The following is a 15,666-nucleotide window of genomic DNA, read 5'->3' as shown; positions in this document are numbered from 1 at the left end:
AACTGGAGGTGCGTCACAAGTAGTACAGTATTTGTGTTACAAGCATCAGTCCCTAAGTTCAAAACCACAGTATCGCCCTATTATTTTTTAAAGGCACACAGAGTAGAGTTGAAAAAAATATCAAACAATTAAATTTCTATTTATTAATAGAATTCAGAAAAGAATTAATATAGTGGTACATAACAAATATAGAAAATTCTATAGAAATAATAGCAAATATTTTAGCAATGTTTCACACTATTAGATCAAAACACAAATATGATACATTATATCCATGTTCTAAGAATGAAAAATGGAAACAACCAATACAAAGTTGTACAATAGGGCTACTGGTATACTTTAGTGGTAGATTGTATGATCACATGCATGAAGCCTTGGGCTCAATCTCTAATAAACCCAAAACATATAAATTGTTTACCCAATAAATGACATATTTTTCATCTATAAAGCTAGCAAACGTCTAAGAAATAGAAAAGATGTTTAGAATATTTGACTGAAAATATTCTTGACTCAAACACTCCATCCAAGCCCTTTCACTAAGAGACTTAACCCAACTTTAATACAGCTGCTGGCTGCCTAAGGTATTGTGCTGAGACAATCCAGCCAACTTTTGAGGTCCTATGTGGATAAAACCAAAGCTATGCAAAGAACTTAGTCTTTGCTTCAACCAAAGCCTGTCATAGGGGGGAAGGGGGGAGAAATGACCCAACCATTGTATGCACATATGTATAAAATAAAAATTAAAAAACAAAATTGCTTCCTTCAAAATACTAACTTCATTTCCTACTACTGTTTATCATTATAACACTTAAAAATTGAGAGAAAATTATCCTTAATTCCATTAGAAATACTTATTCAACATCTTTGAAGGAATTCCTGATACTTGTTCAACATCTTTGAAGTAATACCTGATGAAGATTTCCTTTTTTTTTTCTTTCTTTCTTTTTTATTCATATGTGCATACAATGTTTGGGTCATTTCTCCGCCCTACCCCTACCCTGTCCCTTACCCCCCCATTCCCCTCCCTCCTCTCCCCACCCCCTTGCTACCCAGCAGAAACTATTTTGCCCTTATCTCTAATTTTGTTGTAGAGAGAGTATAAGCAATAATAGGAAGGACCAATGGTTTTTGCTAGTTGAGATAAGGATAGCTATACAGGGAGTTGACTCACATTGCTTTCCTGTGCATGTGTGTTACCTTCTAGGTTAATTCTTCTTGATCTAAACTTTTCTCTAGTTCCTGGTCCCCTTTTCCTATTGACCTCTGTTCTTTAAAGTATCTGCTTTAGTTTCTCTGCATTGAGGGCAACAAATGCTAACTAGTTTCTTAGGTGTCTTAGCTATCCTCATACCTCCCTTGTGTGCTCTCACTTTTACCTGATGAAGATTTCTATGGCTTCACTTTCGTGGGCCCTGTTCAGGTATAGCTGATTCTGGAGGGTTTCCGTGGGCATATGCACCTTCTCACTCATCTGCTTAGTGGCCAATGGCCTTTTGCACTGTAGCTGAGTTCTCTACCCAGGACAAAGCCAGGACTGCATTCTCCATGCAGGGCAGATCTCCACTGTTGATGGCATTAGTGTAGGTCAGCTCCAGGTTCTCTAGATCTACAAAGAAGGAATAACTCAAGACATTTATTTATTTATTTTACCTATGAATTAATTTTCATTTTAGTTGTGAACCTTGGCTGTTGTTTCTATATTTTTATTTGAAAGCATGTCCATGTCATGTTTTGTTTCTCTTCAGGTGACTTCGCTGTCTGAGAAAAAGTGGCCTGCTCAAGGATATTGCTGAGAATTATAACCAAATTCACAGCATCAATTCCAATTTGTAGTTAGTTTTTCTCACAACCACAGGCTAGGCTACTTCCTAATTATCAAATCCAAGCTATCTCTGTGTGGTGGGTGGATAGTGGGTAAGGCAGATATCAGGGCTGGTACACAACTTCAGGTCAGGCATGGTGGACATGGTGGCTATGACCACTCACTGACTTTCTTCTTCATCCTCATGTGATCACTACTTCTTAAATTTCCCTACAGAAATCCATTTTGGCTTCTTTGTCTCCAATAAACTAAATCAACATGACTCATTTTTCTATCAGATCAAGTTTAAGATGTCTAAAATAATTGTAGACCCTGCATGTCTCAAACTTGAACTAAAGGAAAGCTTCACCCTTTCTTCATCTTACAATGAACAGAAGAAATGGGAAGTTGACTCACGAGGTCCACTGACCATGATGCCTCCTGGAAGAGTAGTTTTTGAATAGATGAAGATGTAAAAACAGAATTCTGCCACTTGTTGCACAAAATCAGAATCTAGCTCATTATCATGCAATGTCTTCAGACAAGTGAAATTTTACTCAGTGACTGGGTAGAAGACAAAACATTTCTTTCTTGGAAAGAACTTTTGAACACAGATTTGGAGCAGGTTGTACTTTTCATCTTCACTGGTACCTAGAGAAATTTTTTTGAAGAAAGAGAAATAGCTATTACAGTCTCAATGAATTATTAAAAAATTTCTTTAAGCTAATGTTGGGTATGTGCAGCTTCACAAAATCTAAGTAGGGAGATGAATGCAATCTAATAATAATGCAAGAAAAGGAAAGCAAAAGAAATTTGCAATTTATTGTAACTAATAAATCTGTTAAGATGGATTATCTCAAAAATAAGAAATACTCCTTTGTGATAGCTAGAACATAGAAATAGAAGCCTGAACATAAATACTTGCACAAAAGTATTAATTTCTAGTGTCTTTCCTCTCTGTTTCCAAGTCAGCAGTCCCTTTACCTTTCTTTAACTTCAGGGAATTCTCCAAGTACTCATCTGCCATGAGTGGCTGTCCATCTGCTTCCAGCTCCAGAGTCTCATCTCTCAGAGTCCACCCAAAGTCTGGGAAGAAGCTCACAAAGTCAGATGAGTCCTCAACCTCATCCTCTCCAGGTGAGGAATTTACCCAGATTCGCTTGGTCAACTCTGTCACATATCTGAGTAGTCAACTAAGGAAAACCAGCAAAGAAAACCCTCCAAAGCTAGGACCACTTATCCCATATTAGTTCCCAAAGCTTGAGTTTTGCCTTCGTTCTTAACCTAAGTATAAATCCTTTAATAGGTACTTAGCTCTTCCTCATGAAGAGTGTACATGAGTCATTTTTGTTTTCTGATTTTGAGCCAGAATCACCAGAATCCAGAGTCAAGTAGCTGGCTTATTAATAAAGGTCTCTTCTCTGAGTTTGGTGCTGTTCTAGAACACAAAAAGGATACAGCAGCTGGTCCATGGCCTGCTAGTTGATGGTTCCCATGCTGTTGTACACAAAGGTGCTGCTCATGTGTATTGCCAAGGTGATGATCCAGTAGCAGTCATTCTGGTTGCCTCCCTGGAGATCAGGTTGTTCTTACGTCACTTTCCATATTACCAGTAGTTAAACTGTGTTTACCTAATTAGCATTTTTTCCTAGTCCAATTAGAAAAATCTATGTGATCTTTATGATCTGTGCAAGGAACTCAAGTCCAAAGCATGATTGCTGGTTTGAGTTGGACTTTGCATGTTTTTGGTTTTGATGTTTTTGAGTTACATGATTCTCATGAGGTCCTCTAATGACAATTGGCAGATTGCTGAAAAAGAACAGTGGAGATTGGTGGGTATTCTAAGGTCTTATGTGCAATTTAAACTTGAAATTTTCTATCATGTTCATACCAATATCAACTTTTATAAAATTTATAATACTTGTAGCCATTTTGATATTTTCCAATGTTGGGATTGACCCAGAGTCTCTCATAAGCTAGGCAAGTGCTCTGCCAGTGACCTATACATTCAGTCTATTGCAATTGTCTTATTGAGCAATTATTATATGTCTGGAACATTGTTTACCTTTTTCAATGTTCAAAACCATATTAGGAAGAAAATATAGAACTATTACATCCACTTGACCAATCTGAAAGCTGACACTCTAAGAAATCAAATAAGTTGCTTGAGGCTACTTAGTTAGCAACAGAGTTTAAATTTAAACATGTCATAGTACTTCAAAGGTCAAATCCTTAACTAAAATTCTCTCTAGGATAAGACCTATGACACTGAATTTCTTTATGCAACCTTTATGTTTATGCATGCGGGGTAACTTGCTTATCTTACAAACTGTTGTTAATAGTAAAACTACAGTGCACTTACCATCTTGCTCTTTTACTAGGAGTCTGTCTTATTAATATTTTCCTCTCACAATATGTAAACATAAATGAAAAGACATGTTAAGTGCAAGCTCCTAAAGAAAAATCTAAAAAAATGTAGAGATGTGTTCAGACAGGAGGGGTTTAATCCAAAATTGAATTCTCAATCCTTACTTTCTCCACATCTCCCAGACCTTTGGTGTCCAGCAGAACTAGGGTGTGGTTTGGCTTCTTTGGATGAGGCACACACCATGTCCAGATTCCTTTGGTGCGAGACTTCACTGTGGAGCCCGGGGAGAAGACTGCAAAACATGGAGGAGACAAGACAGGTGGAGATTTAGTAGCAGGTAGTTCTGGAAATTGACATAAAACATACCATACTCAAGGTTAGAAGAGATCACTGTATCTTAAGATTGATCACTGATCAATCTTAGTATCAGAGAAATAAGTAAAATTTAGAATATGGGAATAAATCATCATTTTCACTCTAAAGAAAACTAGAAATAGAAGGAAAGTACTTTTGCATGATTAAGACCATGTGAGAAAACCCACAGCTAACATCACCCTCAATGACAAAACACTTAAAGCTTTTCCTCTATGATCAGAAAAAGAAAAGGTTCCTTACTTTGACCACTTGTGTTCAACATAATACCAGAAGTCTTATCCAAATTAATTAGGAAAGAAAAGGAAACAGAAGGCATCCAAAATGGAAAGGATGAAGTAACGTGATCTCTATTTACAGATGAAGTGATCTTACATGTAGAACACCTTAAGTATTCCACAAAACACTGTTGGAAATAATAAATTAATTCAGTAGAGCTGCATCATACAAAATCACCATGGAGAAATCATTTATATGGTTAGTTCCATTTCTGTACACTGACAATGAACAATTTGAATAGGAAATTAAGAAAAAAATCCCATTACAATAGCATCAAATTTATAAATGACTTAAGTACTTAGCCAAGAAGGACAAAGACTTACATAGAAAAAGTTGAAATGATTGGGAAAAGAAGTTAACGAATACACAAATAATTAGAAAGATGAAAGACAGCCTGTGTTTATATCTGGAAGACTTAATAGTCTTTAGATGTCAACACTACCTATACAGATTCAATGCAATGCCTATCAAGATTCCAATGAATTATATTAATAGAAGTATAAAAATCCATCTTAATTTTCATAGAAAAAGTCAAGAGATCCCCAAATAGTTAAAACAGCCTGAAAAAGAAAGAACAAAGTTGGAGGTGTTACACTTGAGTTTTGAAACTTGCTATAAAATTATGGTAATAAAAAAAATGTGGTACTAACATAACTGACTGACACATGAACCAGTAGTACTAAATAGAGAGCCCAGAAATAAAGAACAGCTGGGTGCACCCTGTCATCCCAGTTATGGTGATCCAGATCAGTCTGGGCAAAAAAGGGAGGATTTATCTCAAAAATGACCAGATTAAAAAGGGCTGCAGGTATGGCTCAAGAGGTAGAGAGACTTCCTAGCAAGTGGAAGCCCAGAAATGATATCCTAGTACTAGAAAAAACAAAGAAACAACAAACAAAAAATGTGACATTGAGAAAACTAGATATTGACATAAAAATAATTCAGCTGTTAATCTTCTGCTGTATGAAAATTGGCTCAAAATGAGTCAAAACTCTAAACATTAGAATTAAAACTATAAGCATCATGGAAGAAAACACAGGGGGAATATCTTGCCATAATGCTGGATTTGACAATGATTGATATGATACCAGAAACTAACATAAAAAAAGATACATGGTAAGCACATATGTAAATGTCAAATGAATACCCCAGAACAACTATTATATGCTAAAAATAAAATAAATAATGTGGGATCTTCCTCATATGTTATATCAAAGAAATGTCAGATTGATCAAAATATAGACATGAAATATTGAAACATAAAAATAAATAATATGGGAGAGTGTTCAAAAGAGAATCCTGAAGGTGGCATTTTCTAACTGTGACATAAAAGAAAGAATTGATAGAGTCAACTACATAAAAAATTCTCCATGAAACCATAAGAAAAACTAGAAAATAAGTGGCCACATGAAAAAAATAATTTATATCACAAAATCAGAAATTAATCCAAAACAATTCTTTAAATTTGTGAGATAAAAGAATACCCTCTGAAAATAATTAGACATATATATAGGAAATAATTAAATATGTTCAACTTCAATAAAAATAATAAGGTGTGAAAAGCAAAACTATGAGATACCTAGGTTCACTATATTTTAGCCAGGAACAACATACTTGTTTTTATTTTTTGTTTTGCTTTGAACCTGGGGAAAGAACAAATATATTTTCATTGCTGGTGAAAATACTAACTTGATGTGCAATTGTACATCAAATTCTGACATACACAAACCTATGACACACTAAGTAATTATGTTGTAGATTTCATTGCCAAATGCAATCTTGTGCCATGTGGCACATATAGTCATGGCACACACAGATGTGCACATGTGCCTGAATCTGCTGCTCTGTTCCCTCTGAGGATCTAGGCTCACCATATGAGCTGTGTTCTTCAAGCTACTCACTTTCATGATTACCCAGCACTGAGACACTGTTTTTGCTCACAGCCAAAAGAATTATGCTTAAATAGCAAATAGAATTCTAGAATCATGTGAAACATCCATTTCTACCATAGCACTTCTTTCAATTCACATCCTTCTCTGAAATAAACATTTTTAATATAGGGATTAATTTGTCACTGAAAATGATGTAGACTTGCAGATGGGTGAACTCACAAGTTCTCATAAAGTGGTCAAACAGAAACTCTGATTGACTTCTAATTTCTTCCTTTGCTCTGTAGTCTTAATGACTTAGCTCTACTTTCTAGAGGGTTGTAAATGAGCGTACAGTGGTCTTCCGGGTCCCCCAAGTAAAGCCACTATAATCAAAGTCCTGCATCTGAGCTAGTCCACTTCCACCCGTTGGTGACAACCTCATACTGCAGGTCTGGATGGTCTGGTATAAGGGGACAAAGTGGCAATAACAATCCTGCTCCCTCTCATAGCTCTCAGTACACATGACCAGCCCTTGAAATGGTCATGAGTTCTGTATAATTCAGCTGTCTCTTCTTTGGGTCTTACCTATATCACATAACACCATGAGTGTTAGGAAGCCAACTAGCCATCATGAAATGTTAGCTCTGGAGGTAACAGGAAAGAGAAACAATTGGGAAGACAATGTTTATGAGAAATGATACAAGTCTAGAGATCAGAAACATTCAAAACTGAGGTGAATCATTCATTAAAGAATATAAAAGCATCTTACACACTTTGTCCTTCAATCATTAGTTGTCAGCTTTTGTTTAAAAAAAGTTTATATGCACACCACAATTAGATTCCCAGCAGAAGGTCTTTGGCATATGTGAAAAAATTTAGATACACATTAAATTATTAAAATAATCAAAGAGCTACATCAGCTACTTCCTTGACTATTCTATAAGCAGGCAGTCTCATGACCATTACTGCACAGAGTATTTTCATACAGTAATATGTCACTGCTTGAGCATTCCCACAACCCTTTTTCCCTTTTCTGGGGCTTCCTTTACAAACTGCCTCTCTGGCACTACCTCTTACAGAGTGAATTGGAATTGTCTATTCATTTATCATGGGAAGTTCAGTGGTGAGTCCTGGGAAAGGGTTAGGAATGTATCAAGAATTCAAAGAAAGCAGAAGAGCCCTCTGTTCAAGAATACTGGGAAATGGTTTCTGGAAGAGGTCTAAAAAAATTGGTGTGAGGTCTACTTAGTTCTTCCTCCATATCTGTGCACAGCAACAGTGGTGATGACATAACCAACAAGAGATGTATTACTGAACTTGGCAAAAACTGGCAAGAACAAATGTATCCAACCCTGACACATGAAATGAATAAGTTTGGCACTCAAAACCAAATCCACAAATTCTCAGAATACTACTGCTTTCCTAAATATGCAGTGTTGGATGGTGCATGTGGCCACCTGATTCAGTGTCTGAATCCTTGTCTTTAGATTTTATTGCTCCTATTCCCTAATTTACATTCTAGAATCCTTCAACATATTCACTTAGTAAGTCCATGAGCACCCATGACCTGCATAAAACTGTGTTCATTATGACTAGACCATAGTGGAGGCAGTACTGAGTTTGAATGGATTGCTTGAGCCTTAGCATTGTGCCTCAGTCATCACCTTTGTTCCAGAATTTCCTTTTGGTGAACTTATCTAGTACTCCATGTTCTAGTAGGATTATAACTACCCATCTGTAAGTGATGCAGATTGACTTAAAATATCCCTGGGATCAATTCCTAATGGCACTGACTGACTAGAATTCTGGAGTTCTGAACCACTTGGATCTGTTTCACTCATTCTCTGATACCATCCACAGAGCCTCTCTAGTACTTAGCTGGTTCTTTGTATCCACTTGTGATGGAAAACCAAGGGGTCAACTGACAGATGTTGGGGTCTTTTAGTAATATTGAGAGGAGGGTCATTAGACATCAGGGAGCCTCAGTTCTCATAGCCAAAAAAAATGACACTAGGTTTTGGGTTACAATAAGAAAATTCTCACCTTAAATCGTATTACATATGTGGCTTCACTAAAGAAAGAGATAAAAACTTTTCAGGCACCTATTAGCAGCCTTGGGATTCTGTCTATAGAACAGCAGCCTTGGGAACCATGAGGTCTATTGCAGGAACACTAGCCTTGAAATTAAGTGGGTGCAAAATTCAGTCTGGAATAAGGACAAGTTCCAGCCCTGGGACAAGATGCAGCTCACTTGAGCTACTGAGTCTTTCACTTCTCATGCCTTGTTCATTTAAAGGTCCACAGAATGAATAGGCAAACCACAAAATGGGGGAAAAAATCTTTGCCTGCTATATGTCTAACAAGATATAAGTGACTTAACCAGAACATACAGGGAGCTCAAACAACTAAACTCACCAAAAATCAATGAATATAAACGCATCTTACACACTAAGATTTGGGCTAATGAACTGAACAAAGATTTTTCAAATGAAGAAGCCTAAATGGTCAAAAAACACACGAAGAAAGGCTCAATATCCCAGGCAATTAAAAAAATGCAAATGAAAACCATGTTAGGATTCTACCTCACTCCTACTAGAATAGGACACTAACAAAAAACAAAATTAGCAAGGATGTAAGGAATAAGGAAACCCTCATACACTGTTGATGGGAGTGTAAATCAATACAACCACAATGGAAAACAGCATGGAGGTGCCAAAAAAAATAGAATTGGCATATTATCCAGCAATACTATTCCTAAGGATATACCCAAAGGAATGTAAATCAGGTTACAATGAAGACATCTTCACACCCATGCTTATTGAAGCATTATTCACAATAACTAAGCCATGGAAACACCCAAAATGCCCCACAATTGACAGATTAAGAAAATGTGGCATGAATATGCAATGGGATTTTATTCAGTCATAAAGATGAAAGAAATTTTGTTGTTTGTAGGTAAATGGATGGAACTGGGGAGGGTCATCTTAAGTGAAGTTGGCCAGGTCCAGATAGCCAAAGGTTGCAAGTATTCTCTCTCCTCTGTGGAATATAAGCCCAATACAAATACAAGCAATATTATGGAAAACAGGAGGTCACTAACAGGAGAGGGAGGGTAAAAGAAGGAAGTTAAGAAGATATATGTGGTTGATATACTTCCTATACAAGAATGAATATAGACTTTTTAAACCTATTGAAATCACCATAAGATGGTGAGGAGAAAGGTTACAATGCTTATATACATGGAAATGTGACAATGAAATTCTCTGTATAGCTGCCTTATACATACAAAAACATCTATTTTCAGAAACAGAGAACAGAAAGGTAAAACAGGTCCTATCTGGGGAATTGCACTAGTGGAAGAGGGGAGGATGTAGGGAAAAAGTATAGGAGGGTGAATATGATGAAGATATGGTATGTATATCATATATATATGATTATATATCACATATATATATGTATATATATATATCCTATGCATTATCTATGATGTACCACATCTATTATATTCTCTTCTTCCAGATTAGGGCAATTTATGCTCATTAGCCATCCCATAGATGCAAAAGGGATCAACATCGAAGCACATAGTACAATGCTTATGGTGGAATTGTTGAAGTAAATTGCTACATGAATAAAATAGTAAGCGTCTAAGTCCCAATGGCTACTGTCATCAAGCTTTGTCTCATTGCTGTTTTAGCAGGATAAAATGCTTTTTCTTAGCTCAAACAATTCTATCATAGCACACTTTCTGACCCAGCATGGACACCAGTAGAATCCCTAATTTTAAGCAGCCATCATTCCCTAAACTGTTGTTATATTAATAACACATCCTGTGCCCAATCAAATCCTTGTATGACAGAGTTTTGTATGTAGCTATTGCTTATTAAATACCTATCTAAAATGTAATTGGCCACATGAAAATCAATACTCAAGGAATAGAAGTTACCAAGAAAATTGTTTCTTGAAATGAATAATTTTATAGAATGAAAAGCACTTTATTGTTGTTTATGTGTATTTCTATCACTAAAAACACTTCATGAAAAAAATTCCTAACATAAAAGATTGTAAAGTAAAAAATAAACAATCTCTTAAATGAGCTAGCAATGCTGTTAATTTGGGAATAATATTTGTATGGTTTTATCATTATGGATTTGCAAGTATTTTTCCTAAATAGAATCACACTAAATATATCTGAAATTAATTCATTATTACCTGCTGTCTACAAATATGTCTTCAGACAGTAGATTTACTTTATCTGGATTAAATCCTGGTGGGTGAATAAGAAACACATTTATTTTATTTAAAAAAGTATTCTATTATCCCTGGACTAATATTTTGGACCCCAATACAAAAATAAAATTAAATTTTGTTGGTCAAAGGAAAAGCAGCTGATTTCTGAGCATCACTTCTACTTCCAAGCAGCCTTGCTCTGCTCTCACTTTCAATATCTTTTATGAGAAAGAGTCTAAATGTGTGTCTTGAAATGGACACTGGAGAATACTTTTTATTCAAAATCAGAGGATAAATTTAGTGGTCACTATTTACAAAAATATGAACCTGACATGCTAAGAAAGATAATGAAAAAAGACTGGAAGAATCGTTGAGTCTTGCCAGTTGTTTTAGGATTAAGGTTAAACCACAGCCCAATCTTTTTGACACACTAGAAATTTTTGGAACTGGGCATTTGTGAGAACCTGGATAAGAATCTAAATTTAGGATCAGGCATTAGGTTGTCCAAAGATTTCACAAGACTCCAAATTTTATTAGATGGTTGAGACACTGGAGAGGCTACAGTTTGACTTTTAATATCAGTGATTAGATTGCTACTTCATAAACCTTACATGAGTGGAATCACATAGTATGTATCCTATTGTGCCACATTCCTTTTGCTTACCATTTTCATTGATATGTATCCACATTTTAATGTGTGACTTGTTGTGGTTGTTAATTTTTATTGCTAAAACAATGAATAAGTATCATAAAGAACAAGAGGAAAAGAGGGTATGGAGAAAAGAAAACAAACAGAACAAGAAAAGAAAGAGAGAATGTGGGCCAAAGGATGTGGTTTCTGTAAAAAATGTGTACCATAGTGAAAATATCAGATCTCCTTGGTTCCAAGGGATTGGGGCCATCCCACAGGTTTGGCCATTCCTCCAGGAACATGGCAACATTGCTCCTGCTCAGGTTGGCAACTTGGTTATCTAACTCTGCTGGTCCACTTCTCATGGGGGCAACCCCTTTAAAAATCTGAATTACAGGTAATTTGTGCCTTGGACAATTCACAGAACTCATGAATCCATCCTGGAATCAGACAATACACAGCTTCATACATTTCCTGATTTAATCATCAAGTACATAATGATACCGCATAAGACTTTCATTTTTTATCAACACAAATAGTGGTTCTGAAGGCCATGGAGTCAGAATATTAAGATGAAAATGTAAATGAATAGACTCAACCAGCAGAGCGTGACTGACCTCTTTCTAAAGCCAAAATTTAACTACTTCTTAGTCTGCAATGAATGACGCCTGACAAGGTTTGGTGACACATATGGAGACTTTCAGCTATGAAGACTAACAACAATCAACATATATATATCTTTTTACTATAGCTGATCAGTCAGATATCACAGAGCTCAGAAAGAGGCCAATCTCTTGCTGGATTATACAAATAGGAAATTTGAAGCAACAGTGAGGAATTTTTCTTCCCAATTACCCTAATGTGTCTTTTACAGGGGGGGTGAAGATCAGCCAAGACTCTAGGGCTGTACCCACAGGCACTGTGTATGATCACCGTCAGTATGTGACCTAAAGCAAAGGATTCTGTTTAAGGGTGAATAAGGGGAAGTTAAATTTTTTTTAATTAATGACAAACCACATTTGCAGTTAACACTTGTTTATCATATGAACTCTGCTTACAATAATATTCACTCTCCAAGTCCTACCTATTCTATCTTCTGTGTGTGTTCTCAGATTACATGTGACCACCATATAGCAAGTGTGTCTAATACTCTATCTTCAACTCCTACTGTCTCTTCCCTGAGAAGATTAGAGATCACTCCAGGATATGACTGTGTCCTACCATATGGGGACAGACATAATTATGTGTGAAGTAAAGGAGAACCTCTATTGCCAGGTGCCAGTTTCCTGTGCTGCCAAGTTTACTTGTTTTCCCTCACACATTCCCTGCTCTGTAAATAACAGCATTCTCTATATTTCTTACAATTGTAAATATGAGGGCTTTGACTGAAAGGACATAAAAGGAAGTTGACAACAGATGAGTACTGTGAAGAAATTGGAGACAAAAAGAAAGGGAAGGAGGGAAGGAAGGAAGGTAGAAAGGAAGGAAGGAAGGAAGGAAAAGAGAAAGAAAGAAAGAAATAATGAAAGAAAGAAAGAAAGAAAGAAAGAAAGAAAGAAAGAAAGAAAGAAAGAAAGAAAGAAAGAAAGGAAAGAAGGAAGGAAAGAAAGGAAGAAGAAAAGAAAAGATGGATGCCAGGCACTGCTCACACCTGTAATCCTAGCTACTCAGGAGGCAGAGATAAGGAGAATAGCGGTTCAAAGCGAGTGATTCACAAGACCCTGTCTCAAAAAACCCTTCACAAAAATAGGGCTTGTGGGGTGGCTCAAGGTGAAGGCCCTGAGTTCAAGCCCCATTATTGCCAAAAAAAAGGAAAGTTATTAAAAGGCCCCAAAATTTAAGTGTTAGGGATTTATTCACCACCAACTTCCTAATCAGAGCAGATTCATGTCAGGCCACAGCTGCAGTTTCTGTTTCCCTCTCACTCTAGAAAGCACCTGGAAAGGGGGAGGAAAGGGTGGTGCAGTTGGCAGACATCCAGTCACTGCTGTTGCAGGATTCATAGTCTGGGGTCCAGCTGTTGAGCACTGCTCTCTCCTGTTCATGGGGAAGGGATTATTTTCTCCAGGGTTCTGAAGCACAGTGAAGGGAAGGAGAAGGTCACCCTGCTGATGTCCTTGTCTAAACCCAAGAGGCACCAAAGGAAAATCACTGGTTCTGTCCCAGGTTTCACTCTATAGACAACACAGATAGTCACTTGATACTTGTTATGCGGATCCTGGTTTCTCCTCTCTGCCTACCTCAGACCCCAAAGTCTGTCAACTTCAGTTTAATTTTTGAGATCTTGGTCAATAAAGCAATGGAAAGAATTGTCTTTCTACAGCAACTTATTTTTATTTTATATATGACTGAGGAAGGTTTGGAGTAGGTACTTTTTAACAGTGAAATCTGGTATCAAGTTGCAAATTGAAAACTTCAAGTTAAAACAAACCATCTCTGACATGTGGTGCAGATGTGTAAAGGGGAAGTCATGTGAGGGTGGCATGAAAATGGTTCACTTTTATTTGTCTTCTCCACCCCAAGCTGCACTCAGAGGGCTCCACACCTGCATCTTGCTGAAGTACCTCCTGAATGTGTACAGAAGTGCGGGGATGGGGGAGGCTTCCCCATTATGCGTGTGTAAAACTCAGTGGGCTTGTTTTCTGGGGGAGTGAGAATGCTAGCAGAGCAGGTGGTAGCCTATGGTAGCTAATATGACCTCATTGAAGGTTAGCTAAGTGGACAGAGAAACAGTGGCTTGATCTGTGAGTTCATCCATTGTGGGGAAAGGATGACTAAACATTGATCAATGAGTACCAAGTTACAGTTAGATAAGAGAAGAAGGTCTGTGTACTACTGCACAGTGGGATAATTATGATAAATAAAGAATTTTACCTTTCCAAAAGCTAAAAGAAAGGATTTTAACGTTTTCATCCTAAGGTAATGTTAAATGTTTGAGTAGATTGATACATTTACCTGATTTATATATATATGACACAATGCATACAATTTATACATATTTGCAAACATCAAGTTACCTAATTAATATGTATGATATATATGTTATTACGTATGGGTTAAAAGAAGTTTAAGTTAAAAAAAACTTCCCATTGCCTCAACTTCTTTGAATTCTGTAGTTCACTAGGGTAGGCTTATTCACATTGTGATGTTCTGCAATTCCCAAATAAATGTCAGTCTTTGGAGAATTTACTAGATGCTTTGTTTCTTAGTGTTTGGTTTGTTTTCTTTGTTTCATTTTGTTCTATACAGTGAACTTCCCTCCTTCTTCATTCCATGAAGTCCCTTTTCCTGACACACAGTGCCAAAGCCTCAATGGTTAATTCAGTAAGAAATGAGTGTACTTTAAAATTTATTTTTCCTCTTGCTTAGAACATACTTGCACTACTGAGATATCCAGTTTCATATTCAGTTTCTCAAAACAGTGCTGCTCTGACCATCCAGGCTCAGAGGAAACTCCAAGCTAAGACAGCTGAGAACAAATCTCCTGCCTACAAAGCCAGGTGAGTTCTCTAGGAAACCAGGTCTTCCATTAATATTTCTCTTAATGAACAGCAATGACTAGGTCCCTAGTGACTTGGGGCAAGGGGTCAGATTGGTGAAGGCAGTGGGAGGGCAGAGGGAGGTCCCATAAGACTCTGTGCTACAGGCAGCCCAGTCTCCCTTTGCTCCAGAGGCTGCTGTGAGGCTAAAGTGCCTGCCCCATAGTCCCATGATACACTGCTCCTTCTAGGGTATCCATAGGACTGGAGCAAAGAGTCCAGCTTGGCACACAGGAACTGAGTCCCTCCTTCCCTGCCCAGACTGGGCTGAAGTCCCTCCTGGCACTGAAGGACCAAACCCCAGCATCTGGCAGAGCAGAGGCACTGCTGCAGCGTCCTGCTGCCTCTCTTGACTCCAATCCTCACATGTTTCCTGAGTGTCCCCTGCCTGGATTTGGGAAAGAGAGAGCAGATGGTCCTCACAACAGTCATTTTGAATCCTAAATACCTGAGTCACGTGTCTTTGTGGCATCCATGTGCACTATCCCATGGATTCTGCACAGGTGAATTACATGAACTACTTCATTCTCAGTCTAGCTAAGGAAATACTAAAAACAACATGAAGGTATAAGCCTATG

The 15,666-nt window shown here is 37.2% G+C and overlaps 1 pseudogene; it reads right to left on the bottom strand.

Annotated features, from left to right (window-relative positions):
- Positions 1 to 14,159, bottom strand: part of LOC109674580 (guanylate-binding protein 1-like) — a 60,303-nt pseudogene extending 46,144 nt beyond the window's left edge.
- Between the last annotated feature and the right edge of the window lie 1,507 nt (positions 14,160 to 15,666).

The sequence above is a fragment of the Castor canadensis genome, chromosome 3 (assembly GCF_047511655.1).
Source record: "Castor canadensis chromosome 3, mCasCan1.hap1v2, whole genome shotgun sequence".
NCBI classification, from domain to species: Eukaryota; Metazoa; Chordata; class Mammalia; order Rodentia; family Castoridae; genus Castor; species Castor canadensis.
The sequence above is the reverse complement of the archived record's forward strand: the minus strand, read 5'-3'. Positions and strand labels throughout refer to the sequence as shown.